The following is a 20,287-nucleotide window of genomic DNA, read 5'->3' on the forward strand; positions in this document are numbered from 1 at the left end:
TAAAAATCTCATTACTGAATGCACAATATTTATATTTGTAATTACAAAGGTTCACATTGAACAAGTTTAATTGAGTTAATTAAGGAAGTTCACATTAAAGTTTTAATGCAGTTCACTAAGTTTCATCATCGTATTAGCTCAAATGCATCTACAATATTATGTTTGTAGATGCATTTCAGTCAAGTCAACAACATGTGTGTTCTGGCCAGTCTAAACCAGCGATTCCTAAAGGCCAGGGGTGCCCAACTCCAGCCCGAAGGGCCGGTGTCCTGCAGGTTTTACATGTGTCCTTGATCCAGCACAGCTGATTTAAATACTTGACTTAAATGGCTAAATTACCTCCTCAACATGTCTTAAGTTCTCCAGAGGCCTGGTAATGAACTAATCATTTGATTCAGGTGTGCTGACCCAGGGTGACATCAAAACCCTGCAGGACAGCGGCCCTTGAGGCCTGGAGTTGGACACCCCTGCTATAGTCATGATATATAGAATGAAAATCGTAGGGCACTGCTTGATAACAATTTAAAAAAGTGTAACAGCTAACTGTAAAGCCGTAAAGGTCCTTGATTATAAGAAAAACTTACATTATGAATTCCTAATGCATCTATGAGAACTGATTTATGTGAGAACAAAGACATGGAAAAAATGTTTTTGCCACTTTGTGTTTATCATAATCAATGCAATGGAGGCCTTTAAGACACACCTGTAGTATCAGTTTAGATGTTTTTACTGCAGTGATGAGGGAGTCCTTTTTTAAAAGTTTTGGAAAAACAGAGTTAGGACAATGTTTAAGATATCTCCTGGGAATGAAAGAGAAGACCGGCACAGGCCTCGCCTTAAAGTGGACGAGTCAGACTTGCTGTGCTTGGCTGCCCACTAATCTAAATCTTTTCTGAGATTTGTGACAAGAAGGAAAGGAGAACGAGATAGAGCTCCCATGGACCCGAAGCTATCCAAACCTAAGCCAGACTTCTCAGAAGCAGAGAAATATATTTCATATTAGCTGTGGCTAGCCTACACAGGGAAGATCCTGAATGGATTACAGTAAGAGAAGGATAAAGAAAAAAGGAAAGTCTCATCTTGAGACATAGCTGTTTCAAAAATGAGCACAAGGTTCAACAGTAATTGTCAGGTGAAGCTGCACAGAAATCACATAGGTCATGACAGAGCAGTACCTGGGGGAGCAGGAATCTAAACGAAGTGGGAAGAAGGAAGAAAGGAACCTGAGCATGGACATTTGCTATTAAGGAAAGGGAAAGTGTGGGTTGGGAGGCTTTACGAAAAGATGTATTAAAAATTTCACTTGGGGAAAGAAGGAGATGGATAGAGAAGAAAAGAGGAAGTTGAGAGACAGAGCCGCAGAGGATGACAAATCCAGGATAAGCTGGTTTTGCAAGGTGCTGGGTGGAAGCCATCCTGTGCCAAACTGCTGCAACATAAGTGAAAAGGAAGAGGGAAAGTGGAGAATATGTCTTCTAAAGCAAGCTAACGAATTTAGCTCCACTTACTGTGATCTACTGTTACAAGTCTTGATGTGCATTTACCTGAGATTAGTGCATCATTACTGCAAGCAGACCAAAGTTAGTGCAGTAAATCAATCTTTATCCAGTTCTTACATGGTATGTTGTACATCAGTCTGCACTAGAAAACAGCTATTTGTTTATATGAGTATAAACCAATTTGACTTGTTTGACTTATATTGACTTATGATATTTGTAATTATTGTCATGGCGTAGCAGCGCCAAATCACAACACCAGCGGCCTCAGGGCGCTTTATATTGTAAGGTAAGGATCCTACAATAATACAGAGAAAACAAGAGAAACCCCAACAATCAGATTATCATGAGCAAGCACTTGGTGACAGTGGGAAGGAAAAAGCCCCTTTTAACAGGAAGAAACCTCCAGCAGACGTAGGCTCGGGCAGGGACAAAAAACACATTGTGAAGAAAAGAGTTATAGATGAATAATACCTGATTCTAAAATGCAATATGTGTGTATAAACACACAGAGAATGAAAAGAGGTGAGTAAAAAAGAAACACTCATGGAAGCCCCCAGCAGCCTAGGCCAACGGTCCCCAACCCCCGTGTGAAATTTATGGTTTTCAGGATTTTTATCCATTTTTATCGTTATTTTTTTATCGTTAACTCGGTTTCCCTGAGTCTTTTCCCGTGTGTTATGAATAAATCTTCTCTTTGTTTTGGTAGTAGTACTGGTTTTATTTTGTATTTATCCGCGACACCTTAAAATATTGTCGGACATAAACCGGTCCATGGCGCACAAAAGGTTGGGACCGCTGGGTTAGGCTATTGCAGTGAAACCAAGGGGGAATTCGTGGTCACCAGCTCTAACTATATCTTTACTTTTAAGGTTAGGCTGAAAACTTTACTTTAGTGTCTCCTAAATCCAGCCTGAGAGCTGGTGCCTAGAAGCTGAAAGCTCTGTCTGCCCTGAACCATAAAATAAACTTGAAAATTCAAATTGCCTGGCAAATCCATTTAAGGAAAAAAAAAAAAAATCATAGTTTTGGTGGTGAATTCTCAGAACCACAAAAAAAAGAAAAGAAAAAGAAAGAAAGAAACCACAAAAAACGTATGTACTGAATCAAATATGAGACAGTAGATCTTAAGGAGTTAAATATATAAGCCAGCGGTCTAAGAGCAAAGTGCTCTACTGGTGTGGAGAAACGTGGTCTTAAATCTCTGCCTGTCAAAGGTGGCAAAATGTCACTGCAACCCACCCAACAGGGGTTTAATTTCTCTGTAAACTAACAACCAAATGGCGCAAAGCCAATATGGAGACATCTCATTTCTGCATTGTAGCTGACATAAGTAAAGAAGCTGAACTGCAACATTAGTTACCAACACTTATCCCGTCCAGTTTTAGGACTCACACTCTAACAGTCCTTTTAAATAGGGTGACACTGTTTGGAGAGTCTTTTGGTTGTCATGAGCTGCAGAGGTTTTTGATTCAGACTTAGTCTAGATAATGCCCCAGGCACAAACATCCCAGCAACCCAAAAATATCTCAGCAGCACAGAAGCAAAGTGTAAAAGGCTTGTCGGCTGTTACACACAGTGATACATAATGTTCTAGTTAATTATAAACCAGAAAACAAATACGCACGCATCTGTGTTTGAATGCTCGTGGCAGGGCGCTCCAAGTGTTTTAGGCACTAACTTCGGATGTGCATTTGTCTACATGGTGAGAGTTAGACCGAGTTAGGGAGTGCGATTAGAAACACAGCAGAGCAGCAGGGTATGTTAGACGTTTCTGAAGTCGACTGGAAGAAAGTGAGAGAAATGTATGACTTTCTTCTCCTAATCAATTAGCAGGCTGATTTTATGTCGTATTTGCAACATTAACCGAGTCCAGAGTGAATGTGTGAACATTTCAAATCATTTTGAAGCTGGAAAAGAAGCGGTGGGAGAAAAAAAGGTAAAGGGAAGATAGATTTCTTTATGAATTCCGGTATAACAAAGAGGCATCCAGTTTAAGAGAACAGTTTCCTCTATGGGAGTCTCTTCCCAATCAAAATCAGCCGAGCATATTATGATGATTAAGGTGTGCGAGACGAGTGATTTCATTTTGCTCTCATCACTGTTAAAGGTCCTTCATTAGGCATATTTTCTTTGCAGACTTTGTCAGGACCAATTTCTCTGACAGCAGAGCAAAGTCGGTGTTCATGCTACAGTGCTTTATTTGAACCCAAGGCCAGTGAAAGGAAATGACTTTCTTTTATTTCTGAACTTTTGATTTCAGTAACTGCTACAGACTACATCTGTCTTTGTCAAATACCTGCCTACAGTAGTTTCTGTATTCATCTCTCGCAGAGGCACTTTGGATTTTATTTTTCCCTAATTTTTCATACCTTTCGCTTGTTTCCTACCTGAAAACTTGAAGAGCCTAATTAAGTCTCATTATGTCTGCGCTAATTAGGCAGTGGGCTGCTGAGACACGTGTGTTTGTTTTAGGAGCTCGTGGGAGCTTACCTGCTTTTTCGCAGTTTACCTCCTGACGAGGCAGAAGCTGAGAAAATGAACAGCAGCTGAAAGCCAAATGCAGACGGTTTTGTTTACGTCTGTCAAGTTTGTCTGATCTGCTGCTTTTTGCCAGATAAGCACCTGCTTTTCTACTCTAAATATCAATTTGGCAGGTCAATGTTCAAGCCTTTCAAAAAAGTGCTATAAAGTGAGTTGAGTCAATACAGCTGTCTGTTAGCTGTGTCATACCTCGCTGACACTTTCTGCCATTATGAGTGAGGATTTGTATGCTTCAGGAATTCAATCTGTGCTGAACATGTTTACAGATTCTAAAGGTCAGGATTCATTTTGATAATCACTTTGCTGCTAACTGAATTCATCTTACAGAAATGTTCATTATATTTTTATTAAATAATAAATTAATGAATGATTATAATTTGAAATAACTGTTGCAACTGTAATTTGTTTTATATTGGATAGTGAGTGATATTTTTATAGTCCACGTTGCATGGAGGCATTAGTATTCCTCCTCACAGCTTTTGAGGAAAGCTTCATCTGCTACCACAAAATATCTTTCCATTTACGCTGTGATAACAAAACTGCTGGGTGGCACTCTGAGATGAATGCTTTTTAAAAGAATGAAAAGAAACATTAATGAATTGCCTTACAGCTGGTGGGAGGTACTTGGGGTTGATGGTGGGCGAAGAAAGCTGGAGCACTGTCTCACAGCAGAAACTGGAATTTGCATTCCAAATTCAGTTTGTCGTTAACTCCAGGCAACAATAACAATTTGACCCTCTCCAATTCTCTACTTATAGCCCCCCAGAATATCCAGCTTGCTCAGAATGATCCTGAAAACAGACATCCTGTGGTAAAACAGTTTTAACTGTCTCGCATGCTTTTATTTTAAAAATGTTTTACATGAAGACTGCGGTACTCAGTCTCAGTCTTATAAAGTTACTCTCAGTGTCTCAGTGCTATAGATGACATATGCTAACACATGTAGCAATCATGTTGCTTCATTTTGAGGGTAAACCTAGTAAGGAATGTTAGGGAACAGTGTTGAGAAGGTCATGGAAACATGCTAGCTTGTGTTGGTGCAATGTTTATACTGTATTCAGTGATGTTTCCAGGGAGTAAAGATTTGCTATATTGAAGCAAATATCTCTTTATACTAGAAACCCATTAATGTACTTTTTACAATCTTCTGGACTTGCATGAAGAAAATGTTCAATAAATCAAGTTGTGTGAATAATGTGGTTCACTGTAAAATTGTAGCACTACGTCTTAGCAGGAGACGTCACTGCTGTTATTTTTGCAGCATTTATTTTTTTGGATCAAGCTTGATTTTGTGATTTTTCCACCCATGCAAATAAACATCTGTCCAATCAGATCACTGAATTTGGCAAAAAATGCGCCTAGGCTCATTGTGCAGCGCTACCGTCACAGCAGCCGCAAGCCGATAGCAAAACTGGACTCAAACGCAGAGAACCACAACAGAGACGGCAAGTATGTTTTACAGGGTTTATTTAAGAAAACAGAATAATTCGTAGCACAGCGTTACTAGAGCAGGGCATGGGTGGCGTGGAAACTTTGAGCTAATACCGACGTGAGCTCATTGACAAACTGGCAGCATGGATCTTAAATCCTCAACCTGATTACCCAGAATCAGCTTCAGGTTTGCAGGACTGCACGTGTTAACCTCTTCGACATTTCAATGGCTGTGAACAAAGAGAAACTTGTAAATAACTCATTGTTAAAGATATTCTATTATCAAAGTACTCAGATGCAATGAAATATCACTCAGACACTTAGAGCAGTTTTAAACGTGCACGGGTGAGAGACTCAGGGAGAGACTCACACACCTCCTTGGTGCAGTCTGGCTTTATTTATACACATCATGAAGCATACAAAAAAGGGAATATCATCCTTATCTTGTCAAGAAAACAGGTGTGGTTTATCAAAAAACTTCGTGTTCTCTACAAGGTTGTTTCTTACTCGTGGGTGGCGGTTTCCTGCTAGTGTGAAGGCAAACAGTGACAATGTGAAAGCAAAGACTGATAATGTGAAGGCAAGCAGTTTCCGTTATAAAGTAGGGAGCCAGCAATTAAAATATGCAGCTGGTTGAGTACAGAACAGAAATATAAACACTCTTAGCTGATCATTATATGAATAATAAAACCTTTAAAAGCAAAAATACTCTGACATTCCCTCCTGTTGTTTAGATTTCTTACATGACAGTACTGTTATTTTTGTCAGTTCATAACCTCTTGTCTAAACATTTTCGGTTTGAACGTCATAAAACAGTCCTGTGTTCAATTAAACTAAACATTACTGTATGGATCATCTTTCAAAATTTCTTCCATTTGAGACGTCATCACATAAGCATTGATAGAAGTTGTCACCATGTTTGATACCATTTTCTTCAGACAGGGTACTACACATGTTGTGAAAACACATAACAGTAAAAGCAAAAATGCTATTCCAACAAGTCCTTTAATCAGAAGGGACTTCCATGAACCACCTAGTAACCATGTCAACCAATCATCAGTGCTTGTGACATAGTCTTGTTGTTCAGCATCTTCAATCTTTCTCAAGGTGTTCAAAGCGTCGGTCATGTTTTGTGAGTGTATGTTGTCTGGGATGTATGTACAACATGTAGTGTCAAACAATACACACAAACCTCCTTTTTCAGCTAGAATCATGTCTAGTGCGACTCTGTGTTGCATCACTACAATGCGTATTGCGTCGATTTCTTCATTTTGCGCTTTGTTGATTTTCATTGAAGCATTTAGAAACAGTCCAAATCGATAGTCAAGTGTCTCAATCCTCAGCATGTTTTTCCCAACTCCTACCCAAGGGAACAAGGAGTGGAGGACTTTCTGACCATCAGTCCATAGTTTGAAGTTCTTGGGCACATCTGATCCATAGACTGAGTCATGTGGCATTACTTCAGTGACTTCAGCAACTTCACGTTTTGCTCTTGACGTGTGTGTCTCTGCTGTGATCTTGAAGGTGTGTATTCCTTTGGATTGGGTCAGGTCAAGTGTCTGTGTGCAGTTGCGGTTTCGTCCAAGTTTCCTGTTTCCATCGGAGAAGTTGAAACACATTGGGTGCTGTATGTCCGGCGGCAAAACTATGGCGAATGATTTGTTTTTTGTGTTGTTGGCTTTGACGTTTACCCAATGTTTTTCGTTGCAGGTGTAGTTCCAGTTCGTCAGATTGTAGGCACAAGGGGTTGTCTGTTCAATTAGGATACGTCGTTGTGAAAGTGGTTTCGTGACACGTTTGACGTCTGTGTCACTACACCATGGAATTAGGTCTTCTTTCTTTGTGCTTTGACCTTTTAGGGTCAGTCCTGTTGCCATCAAATCTCTGCGTGTGCAATTGCCAGTTGTTGCTTTGTTGAACACACACATCGCTTCGTCAAGTTCAGGTGCCTTTCCATATATTGTTGCGTGTACGGCTGTTGTTGGCATATGTGAACATACATAGCATTCCGTGCTGTTGTCGGTGCGTGTTCTATCATACACATATCTATACCACGCGTTGTTCATCCATGGGTGGTTATGGTCTTGGTTCAGGTCACGTAGATGCGAATTATCATGTGTCCATCTTTTTTGCAGGTGGTGTTGTTTATTTCCTCTCATCTGGGTGAGTGTTAGTAGGCTCACTAGGAGCGCAATGCTGGCCACTAGGAGGACAAGTGTCTTCATGATGACCAGGCACACCTAGACTTCTGGTGAGTAGACTATTGGCGAGAAGTAAAAAAGGGCGGGATATACCCAATCAGCCCTTCCCTTCACCAATAGATCACCTAGAAGCCAGGGGAGCCGGCGTCTAAGCGTCTGGATTGTCACTCACTTTTTTACAGTGGCTGTGGTGGATCCAAGATGGTCTTTCTGCTATTTTGCAGGCGGTGGGTGTGGTAAGTAGGACTTGGTATGGGCCCTCCCACCTTGGTGAACTCCAATTCTTTCTCTGGAGTACTTTGATCAGGATCCAATCACCTGGTTGTAACCTGCAAGACACTGGAGAGAAATCACTCGGCAGTTGGTTGTTTAACACAATCTCTTTATTTTCAAACAGTTTAGTCATCCATTCTGCTAGGGTAGTTTCCCTTATTGATTTATTAATAGGTTCACTGGTAATTGGCAATGGAAACGCTCTCCCGTGGATGATTTCAAAAGGTGTAAGTTTCTGAGAACCTTGTGTTATTCTCATCCACATCTTTACTAGGCCTAGACATTCAGGCCATGGTCTTCCTGTTTCTTCCATGCATTTTCTTAATCTCTGTTTTATTGTGCCGTTAGTTCTTTCCACTAATCCTGCGCTTTGTGGGTGATATGCACAGTGATGTTTGATGCTAAATCCTAGAGCTTCAGAGACTTTGCTGATGATGTCATTAACAAAATGTGTTCCATTGTCTGACCTTATCAGACTGGGAATGCCATATGTGGGGATGAAGTGATTGCATAAACACTTTGCCACTGATATTGCATCTGCTCTTTTGACTGGATAGATTTCTGGCCATTTTGAAAATACATCTATAATTACTAGAGCATATCTTGATGCTTGGCATTCGTTAAGTTCAATAAAATCCATGTGGATTGTATGGAAAACTAGCCTCTCTTAGGTCTTAAGTTTCCTTGTGAGTTGTGTTGTTTTTTTTGTTTTTTGTTTTTTTGACAGAATAGGCATGTTCTTACAAATTATTCGCTAAAGTTTCAAAATTTATAGTGTGTATTGCATTGTTTATCTATACTATATCTCCCTCCTGTTGACACAGGTGTTTACCTCATGTGTCACTACAACCGCTGTCCTGTGTAATGACTCTGTTAATATAGGTTTTCCATCACAGACCATTAAGTCATCTTTCAGTTTACTCCACATTTCAGCCACTTGTTTTGTTCAGTGATTGTTGCAGCTTGTTGTTCGGTTTTTAGTACATCAAGTGGTATTTGTAGGCAGTAGTTGGTTTCTAGTAGCTCTGCCGATTGTTTGCAGCCTGTTTTGCTGCTTGTTCTGCAAAATTATTTCCTTTTGTGACAATATAATTGTCTTTTTGATGTGCTCCACATGTGCACAGTGCCAATTGTTTTGGCAAGGTGATCACTTCCAGCAAGATTTTTTTTTTTTTTTTTTTTTTTTTTTTTTTTTTTTATAGATGGAACATTACATTCTCACTTGAGGCATTTTTAGATAATTTCTAGTTTTTCAAAGAATTCACACATCTCACACATCTTACATATTTTAAACAAGTATTGTCACGAATTTGTTTCCAAATCAACAAAATAAAATAATCAAACAAAACCGAAAACATACATGAGTCAGGACCCAAAAAGAAAAATGCTGCTACTGAAACAGAGCAGACATGTGAGGGAAAACTGAGCCCACAGACAGCTGCATGTGTTGGCTTTTATGCAGCTTCTGCTCTAAAAACAAATAAATAAAAAATAAAAGAAAATGTGTAACATGCTCATCAACTTAGCGGTGTCCACATATTTAATTCAGCTTCACAATCCTGTAACTTTAGCTGTTGTCTACAGGGTTTGGCTTATTAGTTGTTACTATAGATGTGCTCTATATCTCAGTAATATTTTATCCAGGTTTTCAAGCATGTCAAGTGCCTCTATGCACCTAAGTAGTTTAGATATTTCCTTTATTTTCTTCATCTCCTATGTCATTATACTGAGTTTGAGCAAACCTTAAGCTTGATGCAGTCTACTTCATAACAATTGTCCATCTCACATCATACTGACTAGGTTACTTCTTATTATTATCATCTTTTTCTTTCCATATAATAACAACAGTATATTACAACATTTTATCAGTGTATATAAAAGTGTATATTACTATACTACTACTGAGCCAATTTAATAGTTGGGATCATCTTACTCAGCAAACAGATAACTTAGAATTCATCCAATCTGTACAAATTTGCTTCTTCTCTGAACAGGTTTGTGCCTACTTTTTAGACTGGTCTTCTGTTTGCCTCATCTCAGATCCAACCTTCGGTCACTTTCATTCTTTCTGTTGCATGTCTAACCAAGCAATTTATTATTATATATTTTATATTTTATTTTGTGTCCATCAAGGGCTTCGGGTGATCTGCAGCTTCACCTTTTCCCAAGCTGGAGACATTTACCTTTTCACACACTTTCCTTGGCTGACCAATGACACAGCCTTAATGTACCTTATGCATCTCTCTATTTTATTTAAAAGGTTTTCGTGTGAATTATTTCCTTTTATTTATTTTATACATTCTGGGCATGAACGTCTTGCCAACTATGTTTCATTGTTAATATAAGTTTACAGGTTGTTATCCTTCCTATTATTAGTTTCAATACATTAAAAATAAGTTCTAATGTAATTTTGTCTTTATTTATTTTATTTTTGTACTTCTTATATTTATATCTATTCGTTGAGGTCTGTTTCCAACCTTTTTAAACTACTTTGATCTCTAGTTTTCACTTAATAAGGGTTTTATCAGTCACTGCAGTTTGTCCGGCGCCTGGACATTTTTTTCTCTAGCCACTGCTCGTCAGCAGTGAGTTTTGTTGATTTATTACCCATTATTATTTTTTCCTCTTGTTATTATTATTTATTTATTTATAAATATATTTGCGTTTACACACACATACACACCCGTGGTGCTTTCTCTGGCACGAGGAATGGGAGAGGCTATTGACACGGCCTTCTACTTTCAAGCTAGCCTTGAAAGCGGTGTCAATTTTATGTGATGAAACACAACCTTTTCCCGTTCCACCAGAACTCGAGCAACCAACGGTAAACAATTCGGTGGAGTAGTTCAGCCTCCTTAATGTGCTGTAAAATCAACTTACTCCACCAACAAAACAGTAAAACAACAGATTATACGCGTAATGAGTTTTTTATTCTGGGCAACACTGTGTCTTTCTACATTGCTCCAAGCCCTCTTTCAGGCGAGCTGCTTCGTAACCTCTACGAGTCCTTTTTCAGACGAGAATGTTACTATCCTGTCGTATTTTGACATTAAACTTGCTCCGAGCCCTTTTTCAGGCGAGCTGTAACCTCTACCAGTCCTTTTTCAGACGAGAATGTTACTTAATTAATCTGTCATACATTGACGGGAAACTATTTAATGTACAGACCACAGGTTGCCTCAGTCGTTTTGCGCAAGATGTGAGTGAGTGCTAAATATTCACCTGAGTTATTGTGTGGTTGCTTTGGTTTCCTTCATCAACCCCTGAAGTCGTGGACCTCTTATAAGAACGCTGGCCAGAACCCGAACGTCACGTCTCTGGACTTTATCCTCTGCCTGGAGAGGAGTCGACAGCGTGGGCTTCTCACGACGTCAGGACTTGACGAAGGTCTCCTATTGGAGCATTGAAAAAATATCAATGTCCACTCCGGCTCGAAGGACCAATTAAATGTTAAAGATATTCTATTATCAAAGTACTCAGATGCAATGAAATATCACTCAGACACTTAGAGCAGTTTTAAACGTGCACGGGTGAGAGACTCAGGGAGAGACTCACACACCTCCTTGGTGCAGTCTGGCTTTATTTATACACATCATGAAGCATACAAAAAAGGGAATATCATCCTTATCTTGTCAAGAAAACAGGTGTGGTTTATCAAAAAACTTCGTGTTCTCTACAAGGTTGTTTCTTACTCGTGGGTGGCGGTTTCCTGCTAGTGTGAAGGCAAACAGTGACAATGTGAAAGCAAAGACTGATAATGTGAAGGCAAGCAGTTTCCGTTATAAAGTAGGGAGCCAGCAATTAAAATATGCAGCTGGTTGAGTACAGAACAGAAATATAAACACTCTTAGCTGATCATTATATGAATAATAAAACCTTTAAAAGCAAAAATACTCTGACACTCATGAAAGAATAAAGTTACGTTGAAACCAAGCACACGATTGTTTTTCTTGTGACATTACCAATAAGTTTGATGTGTCACATGGCCCTCCTCCTATTGAAGAAACAAAAGTTGTATCCAAGATGGCCGACTTCTAAATGGCCACCATGCTCACCACCTATCTTGAGGAGTTTGCCCCCTCACATATACTAATGTATATATATATATATATATATATATATATATATATATATATATATATATATATATATATATATATATATATATATACATACACGTTACACATCCAATTCGCATAAGGAAAATTTGGAATCTTGCACCTGTGCCATATTGTCTTTAGAAAGCACCGGATACAAAAGAGTTTGGATAAAACTGTTAAGTATGAGTAACACAGACTATAGTCAATGTGGGCTAACATTGTTGTACATTTATTTTGGTGTGAACGCTATTCATGGGGCTAAATGATTTCATCAGGGTATACACGCATCACATATTTTTAACCTGCAGCTTTTGTTATTGTTTTTCTCTAATCTTAAACTCAAATCTCACTACTGTTTTTTTTTTTTTTTTGGAAACCAAAGGAGTACATTGTTGAAATAAATAAAAGGAACCACTGAGCTGTTTTATTTAGTTCGTCATTTTACGCACAAAAGAACACAGTTTGCACCACTGGGCATGAATTGTATTTTTTATTATAGCTTTGATTTGGTTTTACATGAAGGTACAGACTGAATGTGCTGCAACTCTTTGCTGGTAGCCGGAGTGTTTTTGGCGTGGAATAAGTGTTTGTGTTGATTAGTCCATGAGTGGTTTGAGCTTTTCTTTTCTTCTAGTGGGAGACTTCATGGGAGTTCTAATTACTCAAATATATTCAAAACAGGGACTGGTCAGGCAGACAGGTTGATTGACAGGTAGCTCAGGGGTGCTGTTGAATATTAATGCTTATTTGTCAGTAGCTCAGGATTGTGTGTAGGTGTTTGATTCCTAGTCTGCGTATGCATGTGTGAAATGTCGTTTCGTGTTTGTGTCTGTCAACTGTTTTTTGTCTTTGTATGTTTATATCTGTTCCGTATAGGTAGCTGCTGTTTAACATACATGCCAGTCTTTCAGACTTGCTGTTGGTTAATATGCATATATTCTTTGTGCATGAGTTTGTGTGGCACCATGTGGGTGTCTACACTGCAGAGTACTCTGAAAATGTGTCAGCCTGTCAAAGCTCATTCCAAAATGTGTCACTTTCTTTCTGCCATACATATCAGTTACACCTTAGAAAGTATCACCTCAGACCTTTTTTGGCGTCAGCTTCTAACAAATCACGTATCTGTGGCCGTCTACATGGAGAGAAATTTGCAATCAACTTACATGTGCAATCTGCCTGTTCTATAGGGTAATAACCCCAAATACCACCAGCTAGCAGCCAGTTGTGCTGATTGATAAAGACTTATTCAGACTGCTTGCAAGAGTCTGTATTTAGACAGCAAATTAGACAGCAATTATTTGAAAACCTTCAACAATCTGTGATTGTAGTCTGTCCAAGTCAAACTGCAACTGTTTGCAGAAAGGTTGCCTCATATCAGGTGACTTGTGCAACTGTGCAACACCCTCAAACGCTGAGCAACAATTTACTCAACACAAGTTTCAAAAGGTTGCAGAATATAGAAGAAAATGCAATGCAGTCACCAAACAGTCACCAATTTATTTGTTTATTTTATTTTATTCTTTAGATTTTTTGTAAAATGGTACATTTGCAAATTCATTTGACAACAACAATAATTGTATTTACCATTACACGCTGCACCCAAGATGGCACAAAAGACAAAATCTCCAATGCTTTCTAAAGAGAGAAATAAAGTTTCTTAAAATCTTCACTCTAAAGGGAATTTTCAATTTTTTTTATTACACTTCATTTTCTCTTCGCAAGATGTCATAAAGATAATCAGTGATATAATCGTATTATATATTATATATTGTGTCTTATATTGTTGAATAGTTTTATATTAAGTAAAACTACATACAGTTGCACAAGTATTCGGCCGCCTTGAACTTTTCCACATTTTGTCACATTACAGCCACAAACATGAATCAATTTTATTGGATTCCACGTGAAAGACCAACACAAAGTGGTGCACACGTGAGAAGTGGAACGAAAATCATACATGATTCCAAACATTTTTTACAAATAAATAACTAAAAAGTGGGGTGTGCGTAATTATTCAGCTCCCTGAGTCAATACTGTAGAACCACCTTTTGCTGCAATTACAGCTGCCAGTCTTTTAGGGTCTGTCGCTACCAGCTTTACACATCTACAGACTAAAATCTTTGCTCATTCTTCTTTGCAAAACAGCTCCAGCTCAGTCAGATTAGATGGACAGTGTTTGTGAACAGCAGTGTTCAGATCTTGCCACAGATTCTAGATTGGATTTAGATCTGGACTTTGACTGGGCCGTTCTAACACATGGATATGTTTTGTTTTAAACTACTCCATTGTTGCCCTGGCTTTATGTTTAGGGTCGTTGTCCTGCTGGAAGGTGAACCTCCGCCCCAGTCTCAAGTCTTTTGCAGACTCCAAGAGGTTTTCTTCCAGGATCGCCCTGTATTTGGCTCCATCCATCTTCCCATCAACTCTGACCAGCTTCCCTGTCCCTGCTGAAGAGAAGCACCCCCAGAGCATGATGCTGCCACCACCATATCTGACAGTGGGGACGGTGTGTTCAGAGTGATGTGCAGTGTTAGTTTTCCACACAGAGCGTTTTGCATTTTGGGCAAAAAGTTCCATTTTGGTCTCATCTGACCAGAGCACCATCTTCCACATGTTTGCTGTGTCCCCCACATGGCTTGTGGCAAACTGCAAATGGGATTTCTTCTGGTTTTCTGTTAACAATGGCTTTCTTCTTGCCACTCTTCCATAAAGGCCAACTTTGTGCACTAATAGTTGTCCTATGGACAGATTCCCCCACCTGAGCTGTAGATCTCTGCAGCTCGTCCTGAGTCACCATGGGCCTCTTGGCTGCATTTCTGATCAGCGCTCTCCTTGTTCGGCCTGTGAGTTTAGGTGGACGGCCTTGTCTTGGTAGGTTTACAGTTGTGCCATACTCCTTCCATTTCTGAATGATCGCTTGAACAGTGCTCCGTGGGATGTTCAAGGCTTGGGAAATCTTTTTGTAGCCTAAGCCTGCTTTAAATTTCTCAATAACTTTATCCCTGATCTGTCTGGTGTGTTCTTTGGACTTCATGGTGTTGTTGCTCCCAATATTGTCTTAGACAACCTCTGAGGCCGTCACAGGGCAGCTGTACTTGTACTGACATTAGATTACACACAGGTGTACTCTTTGCAGTTATTTATTTGTAAAAAATGTTTGGAATCATGTATGATTTTCGTTCCACTTCTTATGTTTACACCACTTTGTGTTGGTCTTTCACGTGGAATTCCAATAAAATTGATTCATATTTGTGGCTGTAATGTGACAAAATGTGGGAAAGTTCAAGGGGGCCGAATACTTTTGCAAGCCACTGTACATACATGAGTTGAAAGACAACCTTATATTGAAATTGTCTCTGTTAACACGGTGTAGCAAGGTCTGGCTGGAGGACCTATTAAGTTCCCCAATGGCAAGGTGTCTGTCCTCTTTCACAATTCACAATCCATTTTAATTGCTGCTTCGCTTAGAATACATGTTGATTACTTAATTCACCCAAACTGCACTTGACAGAAAAACTCCCTTTTAACATGAAGAAACCTGCAGCAGAACCAGGCTCAGGGAGGGGCAGCTATCTGCTGCGACTGATTGGAGTGATATTTCCTAGAACAAATTAATAATTAATTTTTAATTAAAATACTAAGCTCTTGTAACCAGAATTGGCTGAGCATTATGTTTTACAATGTGAATACTCTGAACAAATTTGATGAAAATGGATAGCTTAGTACAGTGGTGTCGAACTTTAGGCCTCAAGAGCTGCTGTCCTGCAGGTTTTAGATCTCACTGTGGGTCAACACAACTGAATCAAATAATTAGTTCATTTCCAGGCCTCTGTAGAACTTCAAGACATGTTGTTTTCCAACACAGCCATTTAAATCAGCTGTGTTGGATCATGGACACATCTAAAACCTGCAGGACACCGGTCCTTGAGGACTGGAGTTGGACACCCCTGGCTTAGTAGAACCAGCAGTGGAAGGCTGGTTGACTGGAATGTTGACTTCCTCATTGCTGTGCTTTATTGCAGTACTTAGGTATACATCTGGGTTTTGGATACTGCGTAATGCTGTGCGCCTTTTTTAATGGTAACAGGAAGGCTGCTGAGAGACCAGTTCTGTCCCACAACTAATTTCCCCTTGTGGGACAATAAAGAAATTGAATTTTATGTCATTGCAAGCGTTACGTATCTGGTTTGCTGCGGTTGGAATACTGTTTCAAACTCAAATTCTTCTTCTGTCTTAAATATCCAATGCTGTTTGCTGATCTTTTCTTGTATGAAACAGTGGTTGGTATCGGTCATTTCCATATTTCCAGGATAGAGTGCCTCATAACGTGCTCCATAGCTACCCGGCCCAGAGATCAATTATCAGTTACTTCATTAAATGAAATGCACACTTTTCCCCTAACACCTGGTGGTTATCAGGGGTAACTGATGCGTGAATAGAGCTTTACCAGCTGATTTCATAGCAACTGCAGGAACCTTCAGCAACCTGTTAAGGGGATACACATCTTTCCCTTGCAACCAGCCTGTGTGACTGAGGGCAATGAGCCACCACATGTAGCCGACAATGCCCGGCCACATGTGGCGAGAGTACGCAGGCAGTTCCTGGAGGATAAAGGAATTGATGCTATTGACTGCCCCTACTTTTACCTATCCTAAGTTCAATAGAGCACTTCTAGGACAGTATGTTTCAATCCACCTGATGCCACCAGGTTCAGCCTCAGATAGTCCAGGAACTTAGTGATGCCCTGGTCCAGATCTGAGGGGAGATCCCCCAGGACACAATTTGTCATTGTCAGACATGCAGGTGGGGCCATACAAACTCAAAAGTACCTTTTTGAGTTGCTGAAATGAAATTTTGTCAAAATGCACTAGCCAGCCGCATTTTTTTTTTCATTTTGATTTTTGGGGTGTCTTTGAATTTAGCATTGTGTGGGGTGATAATTTTAATTCCCATCAAACAATATGGCATCCTTTTAATTTTGTGTTATGAGAGCTAAAGTATGTAGTGAAAAGCCTACATTTACAAGTTACTTCTAAATGGCGGATGTCCTGGATTTCAGATTTTGTATCAGAAGCACTCTGCAGGTTTGCTCTGCGGACTGGTTCACAGTTATATAAACACCCAGCCTACACACAGTGCTGCTAACATCTTTACTCCTTTAAAGTAAAAAAAAAAAAACATTAGTAACACTGTGAGTCACATTCCTACTTCAGTCCCTGCGATCAGAGAGTAACACAGACATTTCATTCGTGGCTTTTTGTATAAAATAAAAACAAACAAACAACTCTACATAGCGCTTACTGGTTACTCATAATTGCTGAAAACGCTGTAACATCTGCACCTGGACGGGTGAATAGTGATCTTTCCCTTGGCGGTGCAGAAGCAGCAAATGAACTTGTCTTTGCTATCTGTCATTTTTACTGAAGTACTGTTTGGCAATGCAATGTGGCAATGTTATTGATTATTACTACTAGTAATGGATTAAAAATTAAACACTGAAAATTCTGAAACCCATTGAACCGCACCATAACTCTTGAATTTAAAGGTGTTTTTGCATTTATTTATATGTTTTATTGGTCCGTGCCACTGGGTCTAATTTTTTTCTTTTCAGTTCCCCTCTCTTATTTACCAAGAGACCCTCGCGTTGGGTATTTCCTCCTTTCTGTACTCAGGAAGCTCATGTGTGCGTTTACAGACATCGACTATTGCAAATAGATATAAGTTTAAAGCAGTGTTGCTCCTTCAGCTTGTAGAAGCCATAGGTGCTCAGCTATAAAGTCACCCTTTAACTACTGCGTCTCTTAAGTTGTTGATTAGTTATATTTTAAAATTGTACCCATTACTTTTGAAGAACTCCTTGGTTTAGGTCCATGGTGCACATCATGCGCTCAGATCCAGGTTGGATCCAGTTCAGGTCCCAATTCAAAGCTGTTAATATGCTTTCAGAATCAGGCTCCTTAAAGATCTGGATCTATAACTGGCAGACTAGCTTACAAACACTGAGGCAGCACTGAGAATTAAGACCTTAATTTTTAAAAATCTAATAGTTATCAGGGTGGATATCTGTTCACCTAGGTGGTGGAATTAAGTGTAAAAGTAGTTCAACAAACATAATGTTTATAGCAAACTTAGATTAGATTTGTTAGTTTATTGAAAACAAAACCAGGGTGTAGAGAAATTTATGGGATCATTTTGTTGTCTTCTTTAATCTGAGAATAAAACAATTTCATATTAAACACAGGAACTAAGAAACCGAAATAGTACAGTGAGATAAGGTGGGTTGTATGTACCAGTCATGGTGGGCAGTCTTAGAGTTTTCTTAGCTTTGAATTGGGTCAAATTGTTCTTTAAAGTTAAAGTCGGTTTTTCTACATTTGCATTATTTGTTATCAAATTGAGCCTCTGGTTTACTCATCATAATCCATATTTGATAATGTTCTGTCTCTGGAGGTCAGTGTCTATTTTGGCAGATAGAGTGAAAAACCTCTGTTCTGTAAATACGTGACAGGTGATGTCTATTCTGGATTGAATTTGAGCTGAAAATATATTAATGGAGATGTTGCCACTTGACATCTTGATAAACGTAATGACTTTATTATTATTGTCAGCCCCAAGTTTTATATTTTCTTTGGCTAAAGCATAATGTTCATTTTATTATGATCGACATTAGAGTCTAAAGGTATGATAAAGTTTGGTAAACGACTCTTGGCCCGTTAGCTTTTCAAAAAAAACGATAGCAGAGGTGAAACGTTGCCTGGTGACACTGCAGTCGCTATTAACTCGTCTTTTATCTGGAGTCTGTGGGCTAGGATAAACACAGAAGGACTCGTAAAGTCTTTGATACGTGCTAAGGTGAGTGTTACACTTTTAATTGTTGGCCAGACTCGACATTGAATGTCAGTCAGTGATGGACAGCACCAGATTGTTATCATTGGTGATTGATAGCTGTTCTCAACAGTGGACATATTGAGCCTGTCAGATAGTGACATGGACATATTGAGTTGTTTTTTGAGTATTGCAGTGTGAGTTCCTGTATCCCAGCCCTGTTGCTAAAAAGTATTCATGTTCTAGTTTTTGACCTTTGGTCATGACCATATAGTGTTTTGGTGGTGGGGAATCTAAGCATCTGCCTTTGCACCACTAAGTCAGTGTTGGGATCTAAAACAGATTTGCAATAAGTTGTGGTAAGTTCAGTAAAAATGAACTGAACTGTAAGAAGGGTTTTAAAGCAAAACACCACACAGATGGGTGTGAGTTTGTCTAACAACTGGAAAGTTAATGTAGCAATTTTTTTTTTTTTTAAATCTCGTGCAGTCCTTTTCTTTGGGTTCTTCTATAGCTCAGCTGGCCATCTGCTAATTGGAATGTTGGTGGTTCAATCCCTTGATTCTCCATTCTGCATGCCAGAATATAAACCCCAAGTTGGTGTTGGGGTGTGAATGCGTGTGAATATTCGATAGAAAGCACTTAGGTGAAAAAGTGCTTATGTGAATGTGTATGAAAGCACCTTGAGTGCTCAAGTAAAGTAGAACCAGTCCGTTTACAATTTACCATGACAACGTAACCAGTAGTAATACAGCTTTCATGTCCCAAAATAATCCACCAGGAATATGCACGAACACGTGATTCCTGCTAGATGCTAGCTCTATTTCGGCTTATAGAAAAACTGAACAGGTTATGCCCCATATGTCAATACTACTCTGATGGCTTTGGTTTTAGTTTTGAGTGATCTAAAAACCTCTACCCACATTTCGGACAGGAAGTGATGTTACCTTTGTAACAAAACACTCAAATATCATTGTGCTTATTTGCAGCCACTGACAATGAATTAGATCAGTTATTAGTTACAAGCTGCTATATTTTGCTAGAACAACTCAGCACTGGAAGAAGCTTCTGTGTGCATAAACAGTTCTGCATTCCATAACCTCACTGTTTGCTTCCAGGGGCTGCCCTTGAGCAACTATTCTTTCCAGCCATAAATGCCCTTTAATGCAGTCAAAATGAGGCGTAGGAGCTAGTAAGTGGTTTCCATTTGTAAAGTAAACTAACTCCAACTCACAATATCCCATGTAATATGGATGAAATGCATTAAGAATGAGGGGAAGAATACTGTTAGTGAATGGGTCAATTGCTCAAGGCTTCAAACCCCAAAACACAGTTTCTGTGTCTACAGTTTAACTGCAAAGCAGAGATCAGTATGCAAATTAAAAGTTAGTTATGCAACATTAAGTAGAGTGACCAA

At 39.2% G+C, this 20,287-nt stretch overlaps 1 protein-coding gene and 1 long non-coding RNA gene across 2 annotated transcripts in view; one reads left to right on the plus strand and one right to left on the minus strand.

The window, feature by feature from the left end:
• Window positions 1-20,287, plus strand: part of LOC146568034 (ras-related protein Rab-26-like) — a 126,285-nt gene that overhangs the window by 33,801 nt on the left and 72,197 nt on the right. The gene's annotated exons all lie outside the window — the stretch shown is intronic.
• On the minus strand, window positions 5,797-11,840 carry LOC146568035 (uncharacterized). Its single transcript, XR_014893571.1, has 2 exons — window positions 11,168-11,840; window positions 5,797-8,011 (listed from the first exon to the last, which is right to left on the minus strand). It is a non-coding gene; the product is annotated as an uncharacterized LOC146568035 (long non-coding RNA).

This window comes from Mchenga conophoros, linkage group LG8 (assembly GCF_057382185.1).
Source record: "Mchenga conophoros isolate Kocher_MC1m ecotype Shallow Benthic linkage group LG8, M_conophoros_male_GT1.1, whole genome shotgun sequence".
Taxonomy (NCBI): Eukaryota; Metazoa; Chordata; class Actinopteri; order Cichliformes; family Cichlidae; genus Mchenga; species Mchenga conophoros.